The sequence below is a fragment of the Mercenaria mercenaria genome, chromosome 14 (genome assembly GCF_021730395.1).
Source record: "Mercenaria mercenaria strain notata chromosome 14, MADL_Memer_1, whole genome shotgun sequence".
Classification (NCBI taxonomy): Eukaryota; Metazoa; Mollusca; class Bivalvia; order Venerida; family Veneridae; genus Mercenaria; species Mercenaria mercenaria.
In genome coordinates, this window is record NC_069374.1 from 22,133,603 (window position 1) to 22,147,148 (window position 13,546).

Consider the following 13,546-nt stretch of genomic DNA (forward strand, 5'->3'; position numbering starts at 1 on the left):
AACTGTTGAAATGTTTAAAATTAATTTAGTTCTTTTCATTTTCCAAATAATTAGCTGTAACTTCTACAAATGCTTATTGAGAAAATACATTTTAAGACTTTTAAAGCTTTTTCAACACAATAAACGGTTTTAAAGGCCCTTCTTGGGATGCCTGAACAATGCTAATTGTTATTCATGCCAAATATAAATGCATGTCAAAGTTATTGTCCGGATTTTTTAAATCCGGACAGAGGTATGCACTAACACACATACACCAAACAGACATTTGGACGACTATGTCTTTGCTTTTCTGCAAAGTGGGCTTCAAAATACAAATAACCAATGGCATTTTAGTGGTCTTTCTTAATTGAGTTACCTCCCTTCAACTGTAAAATTTGTAACTTATTGTTTGCATAACTTTAAATGCAGCTTGATTATTTAATAGTATATGATTCTAAATACAAATGTTCCATTTACTTGTTAACTGTTTTCTATTATTAGCATGAAATCAGAAAATCCACTATTGTTCCCTAATTACAGCATGTAGAATAAAGATCTTCTGAAGTCCATGGTTTGTAACAAGCCATTCTTCCTTGCTGTTACTTCAAACTACAAAAGAAAAAACATCTTTTCTAACTGTTCAGAAAATATACAGAAATACTAGATGTGCATATAAAATGTTATTGAACAATTATTTGCTCCATGCATGTCAAACTTATGGTCCAGACAAACAAATCCTGACAGACACACACACGCACGCACAGACACACATACACAAAACAGCCACTTGGACAAGTATGTCTTCGCTTCCGCAAGCAGGCTCGACAAAAATGATATAATGCATTGGTGGGGATTTAATGTGTTGAAAATGTTGGATTGCAGTATAGATAAAGAACTATAATAAAGACATTCTTTCATACTGTACATGATTTTTTTTAACCATGTGAAGTTTCAATAAAATCATTATAAGAGCCGCGCCATGAAAAAACCAACATAGTGGCTTCGCGACCAGCATGGATCCAGACCAGCTTGCGCACCTGCGCAGTCTGGTCAGGATCCATGCTGTTCTCTTTCAAAGCCTATTGCAATTAGAGAAACCGTTAGTGAACAGAATGGATCCTGACCAGACTGTGCAGATTTGCAGGCTGGTCTGGATTCATGCTGGTCGCAAAGCTACTATGATGGTTTTCTCATGGCGCGGCTCATTAACAGTTTCTTTCAGTCTCCCAAGCATTGTTTACATAAGAAATGACTTCTTGACAAAATTACGATGTTTTACATAAGAGTGCAATTTTAAATCAATATTGCATTTCTGACACATTTCGGTAGATTTATCAGCAAGAAGCATTTAGTGATTCGAAATCATATCAAACACTTGCTTCTATTACTATTGGTGTAATCAAGCAGTGGAAATCTATCCGCAAGTACACTACAGAGTTTATATAGATAGCCGAGCTCACCTCAACTATTAACTACACTATACATAAATTTCTACACAAATTTAGGGTGTAACGATTATTGAACTAAAAACCAATCATCATTCAGGTAAAACTCTAATATTACATATATAAATAATTCCTGTCCATAGTAATCTTTTGTACTTCTCCGATAAACGTCATTAGAGTCAGTACCTACTGATGAAATGTAATGAAACTTTATATGAACAGTATATTAATTTCAGACAATTAAAAGTATGCATGTAGTCACTTCTGTACAGTCCCACTGTTTCTAGTTGAACAATTATAAATTTACAATAGTTGTTGGTTCTTTAACCTTTAGCCTGCTGGCAGCAAATGGTTCTTTCACCTTTAGCAACACTTGGACACAATATCAAGAAACACAATAAACTAAAAGTATAAAAATAGTGGCCCTATGAAGCTGACCACTAGGGGTGTCACAATAAACCGGTACATCGGTATATTGCAATATGTTGCAAAAACTGTACTGCACCACGATATGCACCCAACGTACCAGTTTTCTACGGTATTACCTTGCATTTTTCTTTTTCGAATGTGTTTCTCGAATTGCCATTTTTTTTCATGGTCTGCTCGATTGAAATATAAGTTCCAAAAATTTAGTCGAATAGATAAGTCATGAAACCCTTATAAGTTATATTTCTATTCAAAACCTTGAGAGTGATATTTGTTTAAGCTTATGTTTACTTTCAACAACTTGTTTTAAAGAGTATAGAGGTGTACAAAGGTTTAACAGTAGTAAAAGAATAGCTTTATTGTGGTACATATTGCAATACGACTATAATGTATTGCAATATATCGTAGTACGCTTCAGGCGTATCGCGACACCCCTACTGACCACTCAGACCTTGACTGTTTGACCTTGAATAGATGTATGAAACATTGAAGCATAAATGGTAACATAAACTAGTGGTCACTAAAAGGGGCCAAGTGCCACCAGTTGGATAAATTTGGGAGATGATCTTACAATGATGATGAAGACTAAGCTTCATGAACACCCACTTAACAGTTCAGGAGAAAAAGTCATTTAAAACACACTTTTCTATTTTTAGATCAAGCGATCCTAAAAGGGGATAAGGACCCTATTTCAACAAACTTGGGAGAGGACCTTATAAAGATGCTACAGACCAAGTTTTAGTGAAGAACCATCAAGCCGTGAAAAGAAGTCATTAAAAAATATTTCTATTTTAAGCTCCAGCACCCACCCCCTCCCCCTCCCCTCTAGCATGCCTGTTGGAGAGGACCTTAAGGTAGTTCTGCACGTTTGATAAACCGGAAGTGATGGCGTAACCTCATTTATCCGGAAAACATATAGAATAAAGGCTGGATTCGATGTACGGAAATGAAAATCATTTCATGAATCAATGATAACTTGTTGTAGATTTATTAAAATGGCACTGTTACTATATTTCTAAAGTCAAAATATGATATCAAAATATAAGACTCGTTAAACTAGAGCTATCACTAAAGGTGATGAATGTACCCCTTGCATGCACTGACACAGTAAATTGCAATTTGACGCACACAAGATTGCATAATTACGTGGACTGTATGTATATAGACTGTATGTATACAGTATAGTAACAAAAAACAAAGTCCCATAACTATGCAGAATATTTATCTAAAAGAACGTAACATGCACCATGCACAACTAGGGTTGGTACTGATCACTTGTGTGAAGTTTCATTAAATTGTGTGCAAGGGTTCGGAAGATTAGGCGCGCACAAGATTGCATATGCAGACTGTATGTACATAGTTATGATAGTATGTTAACAAAAATCAAAGTCCCATAACTCTGCAAATTTTGTTGTTGAAAGAACCTAACATGCCCCATGCACATCTAATGTTGTTAATGATCACTTGTGTGAAGTTTCATTAAATTGTGTCAAGGGGATGAGGAGAGATGGTGCGCACAAGATTGTGTCTATGTATATAGTAAAGTAACAAAAAACAAAGTCCCGTAACTCTGCAATTTTTTTTCTGAAAGAACCTAACATGCCCCATGCACAACTACTGTTGTTACTGATCACTTGTGGGAAGTTTCATTAAATTGTGTCAAGGGGATGAGGAGAGATGGTGCGCACAAGATTGTGTCTATGTATATAGTATAGTAACAAAAAACAAAGTCCTGTAACTCTGCAAATTTTTTTTCTGAAAGAACCTAACATGCCCCATGCACAACTACTGATGATACTGATCACTTGTGTGAAGTTTCATTAAATTGTGTCAAGGGGATGAGGAGAGATGGTGCGCACAAGATTGTGTCTACGGACAGATGGACGGACAGACAAACAACCTGAAACCAGTATAACCCCCCTTACAACTTTGTTGTCGGGGGGTACAATAATTCAAATAATGTCTTAAAATTAGCGTGAAATATTCAGTTCCCTTTAATCATGGTCAAATATCTCAAAAATAAGCACAAGGACCGATACATTTTATTTCACCACATAAAAGGCCAAATGTTTATTTACAACTGTGAGAAGTTTCATCAAAATCTACATTGCAGAATAATTTCTATTCACGAAAGTTATGAGTTTCCCATAGACCCATCATGAATAACTGCGCGAGGTCCAAATTTTTAAAATCAGTCTTGCAAAAAATCAAGCACATGACCTTATCATTTTTATTTGCTGAATTTTCTAGGCATATTCTGAAGTTTTGAAAAATCAGAGTTAAATCAAATTCTACATTGAAGAAAAAAAATCAATCCAAACGTGCAGAACTACCTTAACATGATGCTGAAGATCAAATACGATGAAGATTTGTCAAGAGGTACATGAAAAGAAGTCTTTTAAGTGCATTTCTATCTTAAGCTCTGTAGGAGTTGGGGTGGGTATAGGAGACTGAGGGGGTGGGGATGGGAGCAACTAGGGGTAATGTGGATGAGAGTTTGAAGGAGTTTAATAGGATGTCCCCTAAAGAACATTTCTGAGGAAATATTTCTTAATCAAGCCTGCAGTTTTATGGAAAGAGATTTTTTAGCTTTTCCTTTTGGTTGCCATGGCAACAAAACTTCTTCAAGACTGACCTAAATTTGAAGGAATCAGAAATAGAACCATCAAAGGAACATTCCTTGAAAGTTTGGTTGAAATTGGCTTGGTGTCTCGGGAGATGTTTTTAAAGAAATTATTGACAACAGAAGGACAGACAGATGATAAAGTTTTCAATTATCCTAAAAGCTCACTTTTGGTACAGTATGCATAAGTGAGCACTGGGGTGTGATAATGTGGCCAAGAGCGTGAAGAAATTTTGTAAAGAGTCACCTACAAGAGCTGTCAACATTGGTCGCAAATGCCCCTGAAGCATGCCCAAGAATGCTACAGTTGTCTGCGCAAAAAAAACACACATCATTTCATAACCTTGACCTTGACCCAAGAGACCCGGGTCATAAGCATGACATAGTTTCTCAATATGGTTAACATTTGTGTCAAATTCTTTTCAAATCCCTTGATAAATGGCAGAGTTATTGACCAGACAAGAAACACCTTTGACTTCTAAGTGTGACCTTGACCTAGGAGCTAGGGGTCTCAGTCTTGCACATGACATGTCATCTCAATACATGGAACATTTATGTCAAGTAATTTTAAAATCCCTTCATCAATGGCAGAATTATGGAACGGACAAGAAACAGACCATGTTTAACTTAACATTTAACCTCCAAGTGTGACCTTGACCTTAGAGCTAAGGGTCTGGATCTTGCATATGACATGTTGTCTCATTATGGGGACCATTTATGCCAAGTAATTTCAAAATCCCTTTATCAATAGCAGAGTTATGAACTGGACACGAAACAGACTCTGTTAACCTTTGACTTCTAAGTGTAACCTTGACCTTGGAGCTAGGGGTCTGGGTCTTGCACACAACATGTCGTCTCATTATTGTAAACATTTATGCCAAGTCATATCAAAATCCCTTCATGAATGGCAGAGTTATACACCAGACACAAAACAGATCCTGTTTACCTTTGACCTCAGAGTGACCTTGACCTTTGAGCTAAAGGTCTGGGTCTTGTGAATGATGTGTTATTATGGTGAAGATTTATGCCAAGTTATTTCAAAATCCTTTAATGGATAACAGAGTTACAGCCCAGACAAGAATTTACACAGATGCACAGGCACACACACGAATGGACAGTGTGATTTTAATATGCCCACCTTCTGGGGGTATAAAAACATCCAGTGAAATTATTGTACAATCAAGCCAGCAGTTTCAGAAGAAAAGATTTTTTTCAGAAAATGGGAAAATTTGCCCTATCATTTTAAATAACATAGAATGATTTGAAGGAAAGTAGATATTATTTTGAAATCGAGTCTGTGGTATTTTCAGAGTTTTCCAACTAGCCATATAGAGAAAACTAGCCCGGTCCATCTGCCATGTTTTTAATGGATTGAATTTGGAAGATCACCTAAGGAACACTGCTGTGAAATTATTTTGAATTTAGATCAGCATTTTTTAATATTTATTCTCTTACATCATCAATTCAACCTGTAGAGCAACTCCCTACGTCTAATAGCAACATCCATCACAGACCTACAGCCCTATTCTTCTGGAATTCTTGGTATTTAGCTTCCTCCTTGCTTTCCTGCAGCTTCACTATAAAAAAAAAGACACATTTTTCAAAATAATTAAAACAGGTACACAAATGCCATAATGAAATTTTGTAAGAAAAATTGAAATTGAGTTATCTCCCTTCAATCATTTTCTATTTAATAATCTCTAGGTTTAGACCTCACACTGGAAAATGACTAACTAAAATATGCCTTCTATTTGAATAAATATTTTAAATGATTTTCAAAACTCAAAGCTGCTATGTACAAAGTAAAGCAACTCAATAATGTTGATTCCTTGTCTTAAATTACAGCAATTTTATCAACAAGTACATACCACATCCTTATCCCTATATTTTCCATATCCTTTTTCCATGACACTCCATGGCACATAACTATGCACACACAAATTTCTTGGTTTCTCACTGCAGCATGATCTACCATACAAAAGAAATATTTCCTTATATAACATCTTATGAGGTACATAAATACAATAAATACAAAGAATATTAGACAATAATTGCAATTTTCATGGCACTTCGCTCTGGGTCTTGTGGTTTTTGAGAAGAGGATTTTGTCTTTTGATTACCTTGGCAATCAGAATTAATGGGAATTCTTTGAACATATTTGGTAGAGGACCATTAAAGGAACATCAGGCAAAGTTTCATCAACTTCCACTGCATAGTTTCTGAGAAGATGTTTAAGTAAAAAATGTTGATAACTCAACCTCAGGAAGAGTGGTTCGGTCATGACTTTTTGTTTGGATAAGGCTGTTATGATTGTTATTATTAAATATTGTCATTTTTATTACTGTTATTATTATTATTATGTACAACGCCATTGAATATGTCACTGTATAGAAATAGGCGTTTAATCAAATTATACAGTTTCAGTTTTTCAGTTTGAATAAAAGACAGAGTTATGGACTCTGGTGTGTAACTTTACTTTAGGATCTACAATGTTTGTGTGAGATTTCAATCAAATTCATGAATAGGTTTCAGTAACAGAAAGAAATGTCAGTTTTAGGAAAAGGGGATATAACATTGTAAAAAAAAATAAAGTCAGAGTCATGGGACCTAGTATGTGAACTTGTCTTACGACTCTTATGATAAACATATCTTGATATACGTATCAGTTCCTTAGGTGGGATGGAACAGGGCTGGGATGGATGGGACATTAAGTTATTCTTATACAGTCTTTGGTGGGGGTACACCTATAAAACTGTGATTTGATTCAGAAATGATAGGGTTTTGTGAAAATATACTTAAAGAAACTTACCGCCCTTCAACTGTGAAAATTGTTTTATGCTACAACTTTTACTTTTTTTAAAGTAAGCTCTCCTCTAAATGCAGTTATCTGAGTGGAAAATAATTTGAAATATGAATGATCTGTTTACTTATCAAACATGTTCCATGATTGCTGTGAAATCCAAAAATCCACTATGTTTTCCTCATACATCATGTAGAACAAAGGCCTGCATCTCTGATTACTGAAGTTCATAGTCAGTAGACATTCTGCTTTTGTTGTTACCTCGCACTATAAAAGAAGAAACATTTTCCAAAATGTTTGAAAATCCACAGAAATGCTACATGTTTAAATAAAATATTATTAAACAATTTAATCTTACCAAAGTACCAAAAATCTGTTTTATATGCATAACCAGGAGGGTGTATGGGCCTCCCCAAAAAATGTCTTAAAATCTGGAAGGCACTCTTGTGCAACTTGTCAAATATCTGAAAACTTATAATTTAAAGGAGTTATAAATCAGATTGTAATAGAAACTTGTTAAAGAATCATAAAAATTACACTTTTAAATGTTTCTCAAATGCCGCTGATAATATGTGAAGTGACCTCTCCTTAATTAGCGAATATATTTGCATTTTAAAAAATTCACAAACTTGTGAAATCATAAATGGATACACGCCTGCCAATAAAAATTCAATGGTCTGATTTCAAAGCAGTGTTTACTGCTGCTACCATATAATGTGTTCCATTTGGTTTTCAAAAATCCCCACATTTCCATGTTGCATTGTCAACACATAATTTAGTATTTTATAATTTAAATTGGACTTACTGGTAAGTTGCAGTCTTAGTCTGATGTACAGCAAAGGTTGGCCAATGACTTGAGAATGTATCCATCACTCTTCCCTTATTGGGGCTGAAATTCAGCCCCATTCCCCTCTTCAAAAAATTCTCTGGTTTTATTATGATGCAAGTTTTCCACAATTCTAACTGTTTTTATGAACTGATTTCCCTCTCCTAACAGGCCCTTCTACCATTCCTTCATTACTGAAAAAAAACAAAAACAAAACAATGCAAGCTTGAATCTCTGGAGACATCTTACAAATGTATCTGGCCCTCTGTGGCTGAATGATTAATGCTTTTGAATTTTGACTCACTTGCCAGTAGCATCAGTGAGATAAAAATGTGAGGAAGCTGTTGGGCCATTTTATGGAAGCTTACGTATACAAAAATGTAAATCTATATAATAACAGAAGATCAGGACAACAGCACTTAATAAACTGAACCCACAAAAAGATCTCAAGCAAAAAGCAATGCAACAGTACAATCAGCAGATCTAAGTAATGCCAGATTTTTGAGTTGTATCAGGAATCTTGGATGTAGGGGTTGGACTAATCAATTATACTCCCACCTGCAATCCGTAGATCTGCACTCTCCCTGTTGAGCTCAGTATTAAGTAGGCAGACTTACATTACATTTACAGGTGCTAGTAACTAAATCCTTTTTACCGTTCTATAGTCCTATAATTATGTATATACGTATATAGGACTATAGAACATTAAAAAGGATTTAGTTACTAGCACCTGTGCATTATCCTCTAGAGGCCGCTAGCTGGCACAACTACACATAGCACTCTCATAATGGCTCTCATAATGGGGAACCCAGACCATTAGGTATTACAGTGTAATGTTTGAAGTATTTTTAAATGTGTTCATAACTGGAGCTGTGACGTTTTGTGCAGGTAGATTATTCCAACATGATATGACCCCAGGAGTGTGGAAATCCCAACATTTTTCACTGGTCCATGGACAAGTGACACTTAAAAATCCACTTGTCTGCAGTCATAATTCACTCTTATAAACTTACCTTATAAACTTGCTTCGTATCATCACGTAAACACCAATATGAAAGAGTTAGTATTTTCAGTCTTTCTTTATATGGACTAACATAATACTGAGTAGCCCTTTTCTGAACCCGTTCTATTGCTTCAATGTCCTTTTTAAATCTTGGAGACCATATGATATTTCCATACTTCAGGTGAGGACGACCTAAACATTTATGTAACTTTCTGAACTGTTTAGTTGTTAAGTGCAAAAGTGTTCTTCTTATTAGATCTAGTCTGACTTTACTATGCAGTTTAATATATGGCTATTATGAAACAAGGTGTGCAATTATTACTAGAAGGCACAACAAGCCGTTTATTGACCTTTTTGTTATATACCTTCACTTCATATATTTATCTTGGTATTTTCATTTCATATATTTTCCAAAAGCTTAAAAGCAATACTTGTATTTCTTTTTTCAATAACAATGCAATTAATATTTGACAATCGATCTGAAAATGATTCAGCACCCTTTTGCCCATCATAATGAATGTTGCTACATGACATCTGCGTCAGAACGCACTGACGTTCCAGTTACCTGGGGCCATTATGATTATGGTGCGTGAGGTGCACTGGTCCATTATGGATTCGTCAACAGAGGACGTAACCATTTGAAACAGCTTCATAATATGCTGTTTTGAAAAATGTATCTATATGTTCTTAAAAACCCCAGACCTTATTACACAGACATCTGGGGTGAGGAACACTTGCCGTACCCTATCCCCAAATACTACACACTTGTATGAGTTCCACACCATAGTCTAAATAATGAGACCTCGGGTTGACAGATTTTACATTCTGATATTTCAAGTTTTTTACTGGACGGGGATATCGCCCAGTAAAAACATGTAACGATATTCAACTCTTGAGTATAATTATTTGGACTATTTTATAGTCGGTTCAAAACCACCAGCGGAGCACTTATGTTAAGTGTTTGACTCTTAAAGGGGCATGGTGCTTCCCTTGAAAAGGGGCATTTTTAACGCGCGGTTTGGCATTGAAAGGGCATTCGTCCAAGAACGCTTGTCGGCGTCATTTTACATACTATTTTCTCATTGAATTTGAGAATCTTTCATATCTCAGATATGGGATAGATATTTTGTAGTATTCTTTATAATGCCTACCATGGCATGTTGTGAAAGTGCTTTCCTTTCTTTTGTTTAAAGATGAAACTGATGATTCATACTTTCAAACATTCTTATTCTGTTACGCTCGTGAAGTGTTAGCTTGCATTTTCAGAGACAGATTTCAGGTGATAATTAATAAGCAACAAGTTTTATTGAACAACTATCAGTGCACAACTTTATTTTGTCAATCATATCATTTCACCACTGATTTACGTTAAGAGAATAGGCAGTTCGTCAAATCTACATGTAATCAATGACTTTGTACCTATATTGCTGATTAAACCCATTGTTCTTCCTTGCCAGTAAGATTTAGACGACAGGTCGAGTCGGAAAGTTATATTTTGCTAGTGTTTTGGGCATGCGAAAACGAAAGTAGAATGCGACGTAAAAAGTATATGCTGTGAAATTTGCTAGATTAGATCGTCTGCCACTATTTTTATCACTCCCCCGTTGCTCGGATGTTTTTGCGATACATACAGTGACTGACTATGAATCTGTTTTTTTTTCGTCTAATCACACATTATTCAGTAATATAAACATAAATGTGAATACCAATGGTTCATTGCGAGTAATAACTCAAAATTTCGGCTTGCTTGACGCATGCGGCTGTGCACTTTCATCTTAAATTTCGGCCTTATAAAATCATTTTGACAAATTATTTACGAAAACAAAACTAGGGCCTTGCATTTTTAGTTTATTCATTTAAATCTCGATCAGTTTTTATAACTAAATCGCTAAGTTATCGGTTATTTTCATACCGATGCATGTTTTCAAATTTTCAAGATGGCGACGACTTCTGCATCGGCGCGTCATGAATGTGCTTCGTAATATTACAAATCAAGACATTGGTCGATTTTAATGAATTTGGTATCATTCTAAAGCTTAAACGTTTATCTATTATTTTTATAAATGATATCCGTAAAGGAATAAAATAAATCTTGTAGATAAAATCGACATAAAATATTTTGAGTCTGGTCAATTTTCATGGGTTGGTCGGCGATCGGCCTAATTAGCGCATCGAAAATGTGCGATAATCAATCTACATTTTAAATGATTACAACCTTTTAAAATAATTATCGTTTAATTGACCGTTTCAATCATATCTTCCGTAAAAAGGCTACATGTTGCTTCACCGTCGACGTGCTAAAAACAAACAAATTTTCATCTACTGTTTCCAATTAAACTATCATAAAACAGTAATTGATTGCATAATCCTGTCAGTTCTTAATCAGGGTCATTCACGGTTGATGCACTCACGTGTCGACCTGTTGATCACAGCCGCTAATTGACGGTACAATACACGGAACATGGCCCGCGGACATTGGCTTTCCAGACTGGTTTTGAAAGGGCACTTGTCAAGATAAATATACAAGCTTCGTAGAATAAAAGGGCACGTGGCGCAAACGGGCGGTTTGAAGGGCAGCTTGGCGGCACTTCAAACGGGGCATGGCGCTGCGCCATGTTAAAAAGGCCTGCAGGAAACACTAATGTTGTATTGTTACTTGTCTTGCCGACTCAAAATAAAACTTATCTCATTCCACACCCTTGTCAAGCGGCTTGTGTCTGTGCCTTCTTTACGGTTCAATTAAAAGGTACCTACCGGTTACTAGTACACAACATCTGTATAATCTGACACTAAATTAGCACAATGTTGCAGACGTCATTTAAAATCCTTAAAAGCAGGTGCTGCACGTAGGAAGCATTTTCAGATTAGGGGTGGTGGTTGGTGGGGAGGGGGCACACATTTTGAAAATCAGCCGACCTAGAAAATCAGCCGACCTATAATAAAAGCAGACCTATAACAAACCCAGTTCCATGTGACAACTGGAATAGATCATGTATGCAAAGATTCTACCATGAAACGTTAAACAACACTTTTTTTAGTTGTTTTAACCCATCAAATAACAACTACAAAATGCAGTGCTAAATTGACTCGCTGTCAAATGATTGCTATGATAATTACCGTAACTGGTCAAATTATTGGGTCTCTCCTGTTCCTTCGGCCCTAAAAAGCCATGCTTTTGAGTTTTTTAAGTGCTCAGACGACGAATTAATCGCACCTCCAGTACAAATGGCGCATTTGGTTAAAGGGCAGTAACTGTGCGCTGTAAAAAACATACTCCAGCCAATAACCGATATATAAATATATAGAAATAGATCAGGGCATAATATGCAGGCACGTGTCCAGGTGGGGGGCCAGGGGGCCCGGGCCCCCCCAGCTGGCTGCCTAGTTACGATTTTTATTACTATGGGCCCCTCAATTAACAAATTTATACACCAGCGCAACTGCCTTGATTTGACAGCAATACACAGGCTAAAGAGCCATAAAACCGTGTCTGGTAGTGGAAATTAGCCCCAGGCATGTCACAGGTAAAAGTTTATCTGTGCATGCTTCATTGATCGCTTGATCGGTACTTGATTAGGTAGTGGAGAAACTATTATGTTTTTTACTCTTTGGAAGTGTTATAAATGATCAGAACATTGTTGGTTTTGTTAAGTAAATCTTAAAATGAATCTGAAAATTGAAACATTATGATGGTTGTATTTTGTTTCTACATTAAGGCACATTCCCCAAATTTATTAAATTGATCTTTTTATTTTACAACAATTATGAATTTGAAACTACTGTATCAATTTTACTCTTTTGGGTCCAATAACCTTACTTAAAAACTCTCATAGTTTTAAAAGTAGTTTCTCAGTAAATCTCACAAAACGCATCTAAAACTCGTTACTTATGAGGGGTTTTATACATAAAAATATCACTTAATATGTGCTGTGATGTTATAGTTTGTACAGTCAAAGAAGTATAAAATACACATCTATTTATTTTTATAGATCTTTGGTACAGTTAAGAGTTCATTGTCATTTGAAATCTACGATGTAAATAGTAATTGTCATAATATTTCGTTTGTTTTGTTGGAAATCTAAAAACATTTGGCCATTTTGCAAATAGGATACCCTTGATAATTAGACTAGCCACTAGACTGATAATTACAACATTTCTATGATTTTTTTTCTTTTTTATGTTCATAGAGACAAAAGTCAGTCTATTCTAGAGATTTTCTAAGAGGACTGATGTTAAAATTGTAATATTGGACATAGTATATAGACTGGCTCAGTTCACTACATGAAATCATAAAATGGGGAAAAAATATCATAGTCTAGGAGCTAGTCTTCTTAATAATCATCTTAAAACTTCAACATTTTTTTTCAACTGGGTATCATACAGAAAAATAAGTCCATACACTGTGACTGTACAATCATACATACACTGAAAAAGGCTCGATGAA

The 13,546-nt window shown here is 35.5% G+C and overlaps 1 long non-coding RNA gene across 1 annotated transcript; it reads right to left on the reverse strand.

Moving 5' to 3' along the window:
• Window positions 1-128: 128 nt before the first annotated feature.
• On the reverse strand, window positions 129-12,333 carry LOC123528292 (uncharacterized). The gene is made up of 6 exons (XR_008367007.1): window positions 12,220-12,333; window positions 8,079-8,293; window positions 7,401-7,540; window positions 6,342-6,441; window positions 5,929-6,050; window positions 129-588 (listed from the first exon to the last, which is right to left on the reverse strand). It is a non-coding gene; the product is annotated as an uncharacterized LOC123528292 (long non-coding RNA).
• Between the last annotated feature and the right edge of the window lie 1,213 nt (window positions 12,334-13,546).